The sequence below is a fragment of the Manacus candei genome, unplaced genomic scaffold (assembly GCF_025592945.1).
Source record: "Manacus candei isolate 608988 ecotype Guabito, Panama unplaced genomic scaffold, ASM2559294v1 h1tg000043l, whole genome shotgun sequence".
Lineage (NCBI taxonomy): Eukaryota > Metazoa > Chordata > Aves > Passeriformes > Pipridae > Manacus > Manacus candei.
In genome coordinates, this window is record NW_026138091.1 from 19,366,694 (window position 1) to 19,374,586 (window position 7,893).

Sequence of the window (7,893 nt, forward strand, 5' to 3'; positions counted from 1 at the left end):
GTATGAACTGTGGTGGACAAGGTTTAAAAAAATGATCATAATGAACAATGTACATTATTACCTTCATTAGAGAAATATTCAATAACCATTTAAGAGGATTCAAATATCCCATAGCTAGTGTATTTTGCTAAATGATAGTAGAAATCACAAACAGATTTAAAAAAAAAAAGCAAAAAGGGGTTGAAGTAGTGATTGAAGATAATTGCTTTGTACACTTCTTAAAGTCTGAAAATGCCATCGCTGCTTGTTAACTCTGCCTTTTTTCTCATCCATCATTCTTCATGAAACAGCAATTTCATGAAATACTTGGGATTAGAAGAAGAAAACAAGACAAGGGTTTCTGTATTCTGTGGGTCAGAGCCTCTGGCCTCTTTGGAGAGGACTTTCTACAAAATTTTCTAAGGGCAGTGCAGTTTGGCACATCTCAGAGGTGAAAAGATTCAGAGATCACAATCATGAAGTCTATAGGCAAGATAACAGCAAGACATTGATTAATAGTCTGTTTACTATCATAATCTTACTCTAAACTTAATAACCCCTGAAATATAGAATGATTTCTCATATGACGTTCTTGCAAAACAAAGTATGACACACTACTGAGAATATTAAAAATCTTCCTTTCTTATACTGATGTCAGGAAATCAGATTGTTCTGGGAACTTTTATCAGGTGGTACTGATAAAATGAAAATTTTACCAGTACTACCTCAAATGATAATGTATGAGAGAGCACAGCTTCCACTAATATCAACAAGTGTTGCATGTAGTCATCTGAGGATTGATGTGGACTCTATGTAGAGTGACATTTCAGAGATTAATGGATATTTATGGTAAGTCATGAACAATCCTTATATGAATTATTTAACTGTCAGAGGCATGTCTACATAGAAAATCAGAGAAAGGTGATATGAAGAACTGAAATGGAAAACAAGATAGAAAAGGAGCAGGACAAGAAAAAAGAAGGCTATAAAACCCGTAAAAGATACAACTGACATTTTACTATCTGACCAGACATCTATAACTTACTCTAAATCTATACAGTCTCCCTTAGGGAATAAACTAAGATAATTAAGAACTCTGAAATAAAGTAGACTAACATTATCTCTTAAATTTATTGATAACTAAGGAGGAATATCCCTATGGTAGACTTTTAAATTTTATAAGGCTCTAATGAAAGCCAAAAGATGTCAGTGACTCATGTGAAACATCATGTGGGGCCATGATTATGACATAATGCCTTTCCTTTAAATCAATGCAGTAATAGTTATACTTTTTTAATACTACTGAAAATTGTTCAGAATTTTTCACAAAGAGGAGAAACATCCTCAGAAACTAAGAATCAGTAACTGCCACTGTCTGTTCTAACTGTAAGAATAGGAAAGTAGTCTGGAAAAAGAAAAAATTGTCCAAGAGAATAGGAAACATACTCACCTGTTGCCTGTTCCAGGTGGAAAATAAAAATTAACTACACCTATTGGCTGCTCAAAGAGGTGGTGTCCTATGCCTCTTTATGTCTCTACGACACAAAATTGAATTGAAGTTTTCCGAAAATTAAGCCTCTCTCTGAAAACTTTCCATGTTGCACATATTTTTCCTTTCCTAAACAAATCGAATTTTACGCAAAAAGTTTATATGAGATCTTGGAGTTTCACAGGGGATGTCTGGGGATAACTTATCTTTTCAGTGAGATTCTCTATGTTATTCTGATGGTCCCCCTCTGAGGCCACACTTTTGGGGTTGGTTTGGTTTGCCTTTCCACCTGTGGGATGGTTGGTTTTCCCTCTGGAATCATTTGTCCCCCCTCTGAAATCTGTCTAATTTGCTTGATGCAGGTACCATATATCTATATAATCTTTTACTAGTATGTGAACATGAATGTTATATTGCTGATAAGTGTATTTCACTAATGATATTTCTAGTAATGTGTAACAGTATACACCTGGTTTGTTGTTTCCATTATTAGTCATTGCTACCATATTGATATTGCTATACATTTAATTGTTGCTATATGGCTGCATTATTGCTTGTTACCATTTGTGGTTGGTGCCATACCACTGGTTGATACTGTATTACTGATTGCTGATAATTTGTAATAGCTTGAGATTTATTATTTATTTACTCTTTAATTTTTTTTTTCAATAATCATAGGTGTACTGACTGGTGGTGATTTTTGTGGTACTTGTGGTGACCTGTAATAAACTGGAGAAATTTAGATGATAAAGGTTCAATGTTTTGTCTATTACAAAATCCTAAGAACTCACAGTCCCAATCTCTACACACCCACAGACTATGTAATCCTTTGTCATGGTTTAGGAATGGTATTCCCCAGTTTAGTGTTCCCACTGAAACACCCCAAACCATGCACTGCTTCCTCACTCCCCCTTCCCCTCCCCTTCCCCCTGTGGTGGGCTGGACAGGAGAGCTGGAGGCACGAAAGGTAAAGATCATAGGCTGAGATAAAAGCAATTTACCAAAAACAGCAATGCAATAAGAAAATGAAAAGTAACAGCAACAATATTAACAACAGAGTGTACAAAAAGGCAAACAATTCACACGAGTGCTTGTCGCTGATAATGTCGGAACGGCCAAAGCGACAAGAGAAAAGGTTCCAGCAAAGTTTATTCCAAGAAAAAAGCAGGGACAACCCGCCCGGGGCTGCTGCGCAGCCCCATAAGTACAGTTTTTGAACACACGTAATGCACACGGATAGGACAGTTCAAACTTTCACACCAGAATTCTTACAGCTAATAGGTGCATTTTCTAAACTCTACTTTCTCACAACAACTTTGCTCTTTCTCAAAACAGCCCAGTTCTTTCTCACAATAGTCCTGAGCACCTGCTCTTATTTTTCTCTCATGTTGATGTTTTTCCCAACTACTCTCGTTCAAAACAGGTCCTTGTTCTCATGAGACAGTGCTCCTGTTCTCATGAGACAGTGTTCTCTGTTCCCACAGGACAGCTTCTTCAGGATGCATCAGTATGTTGTCAGGATCAGGGCCTCCATTTTCAGTCCTCTCTTTCAGTCCATCTCAGGGGTATACTTTGATCTGGTCAACATCTATTGCTTCATCAGTATGTGCAAGGTGCTGACAGACCCGCTGTCACCCCTGACAAGTGCTCACCATGCAGAGCCCTAAAATACCTGACCACCACTATGCTACCTGACCAGACAGGGACTCTTTCCCCCCACCCTGGCAATGACATGAGGTGGTATAGAAAAACCTCTGTGTCCTGGCTGTGTCCCCTTCTAGCTACTGCAAAAATTAACCCTGTCCTGGCTGGTTGTGACAGATGATTGGCTTGGAGGATTAGGGGAGAACTGTTTATCTCAACTTTGGTAAAGCTACTGACCATTTCTTAAAACAACTTGTCTCTGAGGACAAAATTATTAAGTACAGGTGATATAAGTGGATAGTGAAGTAGATTAAAGACTGGCTGAAGAGCTGGTCTCAAAGGGTTGTGGTCATCAGGGCAAAGTCCTATGGGAGAACAGTTGCTAGTTGGTGACACAGCAGTGTCAGATACATTTTCACCCAATCCATGTTTGTTAATGTCCTGGACAAGGGGACAGAGTGCACCCTCAGTGAGTTTGAATATGATGCAAAACTGGGAGGAGCAGCTGATAGCTGTGCTATCTACTCTTCAGAGAGACCTCAACAAGCTAGAGAAATGGACTGAGAAAAACCCTGGAGATGAGCCATTTTAGAGTGAATTCATGAAAGGAGCTTCACCTGTGGTCTCTGAAGGAGCCCATGAAAGAACCTGTCTCTCCCCACTGGCTAAGAAAGGAGGAACCTGACTTGTTTAGACTATTGTGCCTGAATACTAAGTAAATGTGCACCTTTTTAAGCAGCCAGTTTGTAGAGCCTTAGCACATAAAATCAATATGACAGAAAGGATATTTTCTATCATCTGACAACTGGTTTTTGAGAAGTGGAATAAGAGCTGAAATGACATGAGTTTCCTCACCGCTGTCACTGTTTCAGTCCTGAGTAACACTACCTGGTGCTTGTCCAACCAATGTCCTGACAGCTTGTCAAAAGACTCCTTGGAAATAGTTTTCACATCATTTACTGCATCAAACAAGCTGTCTTTATGTTCCAGTTCAGGTTTGACAAATTTGTCAGTTTCTCCAATCTTTTCACAGTTCACAAAGTCAACATTGCAGTGAAGCAACAAATTCTAAGAGACCTGCAAGGAAACCCCTGGTGATTGCTTCAAGTGTGACTAATTTCAAAATAGTGTAAGATATTTTTAAATCTCAGCAAAAGAACGGATCTTGTAAGGTAGCAGGAGAGCTTCATTAAAAATTATTTAACAACATCTGAGAATTTGCTGTGCAGCAAAGATTTATGTTCAAACATTCTCACTGGTCTAGGAAAACTCAGTGCTTCCCTTGAGAAAGTATTTTGGTTCAGATTCGTAATCTCTTAGAGCATGAGATAAAAACGATGAGGATAGAACCTTTAAGCAGTTGGGTGAGCAAAAAAACCCCACTTGTTTTGCTGGCTGGATAAACAATTTAAGTCCTGCATTCGTCAAATATTGTCATCTTGTTGAAGTCGTGTTAGCAAAGAAGTTTTCCACTTAATATTTTTTACTATTTTTAATTTCCCCATTGCAGAGAAGAACAGGATATTAAGCTGTTACAATATGTATGGCAGTTAACCAAGAAAAAACAGATATTAACATTTTTCTCTCCTTCCTTTCCACACAATATTTGTGTTATTTTAGTTAAACTGATTTTTGCCATGTTTTAACAGATGACACAAGTTAAGAGAAGCAAAACTATCTAAATTACTAGGGTGTCCTAGTTTCAGCCGAGGTGGAGGTAATTTCTTCTCATAGCTGTTAAAGTGCTGTGTTTTCGATTTGGAATGAGAATGGTGTTGATAACATACTGATGTTTTGGTTTTTTTGCTAATTCATGTTTATCCTAAGTCAAGGACATTTTTTGGTGGTCTTTTGTTTGTTTGTTTGTTTTTTGTTTTGTTTTGTGTCTCTTGCTCTACCAGTGAGGAGGTACACAAAAGAAAAGCAACTGGGAAGAAGCATAGCTGGGACAGGTGACTCAAATTGGATGAAAGGATGTTCTGCACCATTGAACAGCATGCCCAGTATATAAACTGGTGGGGCTGATCTGGGTTTGAGAGTGGGGTCTGGCATCCATCAGTGGGTGATGAGAAATTGTATTGTATCACTTATTTGTTTGTTGGGGGGGTGTGTCCCTTTTATTATAATTATAATTATAATTATAATTATAATTATAATTATAATTATAATTATTATTTAATATTATTATATTTTACTTTGTTTTCAATTATTATACTGTTCTTATCTCAACCTACAGTTTTACTTTTGATTCTCCTCCCCATTCCATCACGGTGAGGGGGAGAGAAGGAGGTTGAGCAAGTAGCTGCATTGTTCTTATTTTCCAGTTGGGCTTAAACCATAACATAGGGGAAAAGAGGGTGAAGAGGAAAAATAAAAATACACAAATATAAACCAATTGTGACTGTACGGAGTTCTAAACTGGAATTAAGATTTATTCACATCCTTTGGTACTTTATCAAATGATACAGCCTATGTACAATGTTGAGGGATGGAATTCTTTTACTGTTTTCTGTACTGATTTTATCTCTTCCATGAAGTGGAGTGATCAGTTCAGCTTTTTGAAAACTGCATTGGCTTTTTCTGAATAACAACAGCAGGCTCTGAACAAAGACAAAGCAGATTTGTTGCTTAGCAGAGCAACATATATGGCAATGCTTCAGAGGACAAGAAGTGGTCTTTCAGTGCTGGACAAAGCAGCAGGACTCACAGTTACTGACAGGACCATAAGCTTGAGATTCCTTAAATGTGCAGGCAGAGATATGTAATTGATATTCAAAAAATCACAGAAGACCTTGGAGGATTTATGGCACCAACAGGACTAGAAATGTGACTTACAATCTTTTATACAATTGCTTCTGCCTCATAGTCTCAACACTAAACTGAGTGCTTGGCCTTGCTGTGCAGTTATACATCAAAGAGCCCGGGGTAATAACAAAACTTTTGTTCTTGTGACAGGCATGCAAACATTACTTGAGGTTGTTTTTTTCTACTACACCTGACATTTTCTCTGTCAGAGGAGAGACATACCAAACTTGACAAATCGAACCACTCTTGCTCCAAATGCTTTTCTGGAAATCAGTGTGTTTCACCTAGCAGGTTTGTAAATTCCCCAGACCTGATGTTCTGTCCTCAAGATGAAAAATGCTTCAAAATATGAGGATGCTTTTTTACCTTTTGCGGTCCATGATATTTGTTCCAGCCTGCAATTTGTGAAGCGGTTTGTTCACAAAATCTTCAACAATTTCTTGCGTCTTGAGAAAGTGTTCACTCTTAATCAATTGGGAACAGCTACAGGAGATTATCATGGCTGAGTTTGGCCCAGTGTTCTCCTTTTTATTTTCTGCTACCAGGAGGTGTTTGGTAGTCTCCTGCAGTGTTTCTTCTGCCTGAGGTCATGATTTGGGCACTCAAAAAGTACCTTCTAGAGGCTGGGCATAATAGAACATGTCAGCTGCAAGTAGCCAGGCAGCTGCATAGTTCAAGGCAGTTGGGATTTGGTTGGAGCTGCATGGAAGCACTTTTACTTGTCTAGTCCAGCTGGGCTCCATGCATGCATATTTTTGCTAACTTTACACCAACAGAGTTTACCTGGACAGGAGAAATTCCCCATTGCTGTATGTTATTGTAGATTCTTATTGCAGAACCTGCTAATAGCTACTGGTTATCAGCTCCACATTCTCCAGCCTTGTCCATGTAAGGTGCTGTTTTATTGAATGCTGAACCAGCTTGAGAGTACTCTGTGATCTAGCATGGTGAATTAGAGGATTTTTTTGAAGAATGTCCATAAAAAAATGGCCAGAGTATATGTGACAAAAAAAAATGCCAGAGTATATGTGACAAAAGGAACATGTGAACATCTTGTGCTTTGCCTCTGTGCTGTGCTCTGTTGGTTTGGTGCAGTGAAAATACAGCAGGTTCCCTTGCCAGGGGACTACCCAGCTGTAACTTTGAACAGCAGAGCCATGTGAGATCAATAGTGAATAAATAAACATAGCATTAGATTAACCCCATGTAAGGACATGATGTAAAATTGAATCAGTATGAATAAACATATTGTTTGAGACTGTAATGTATACAGGAAGCCACAGGAGCTGTTGTCACATTATATGGCTATTACAGCATTTATTTTATGTATATTTATTTTATGTATATCTAAAATTTTATATATTTCATGCAATCTTAATACTTGACACAAACGTCTATCTCTTTATGCAATGTATAGTGATGTTTCTGAGTGTTGGAACACAACTGCATGTGCTATAAAGCTTTTATCTTTTCAGCTAGTGTTTTTGACAGGATTTCTTGACGTGCCACAAGTAACCTGAAGAAGTCCTGGGCATGATGCTGGAGTTGGAAAGTTCTAGTGAGGACTGCCAATAGATAGTTTGCGTGCAGCCACCCAATTTCCCAGGATAACAGTGGTTACTAGTGTAGAAACACTTTTCTGTACCACCTGGTTTCAAGATCCAGTAATATTCTCAGTAAATTTAATTTATTAGTATAATTCCCAGGTGTCTCATCTTTCTTTTCTCCTAATTTTTATCTTGGTCTCCATAAAACTCCCTCTAATCTCTTGCAACCCAGAGTTAGTGAGACTGCATTCAGAAAAGGGAGTTGGGTCTTTCCTACTTAGGAAACTTGTTGAAGGGTCAGTTAAGGAAATAACTTAAAGTTGCTTTTATTACTTCAAGTTACAACAAGTGTTATATCTCAAACTTTTCTCTGCAACTACCTAGGTCAAGGATTTTAATATTTTTGCCCCTCATGCATTACCAGAATCC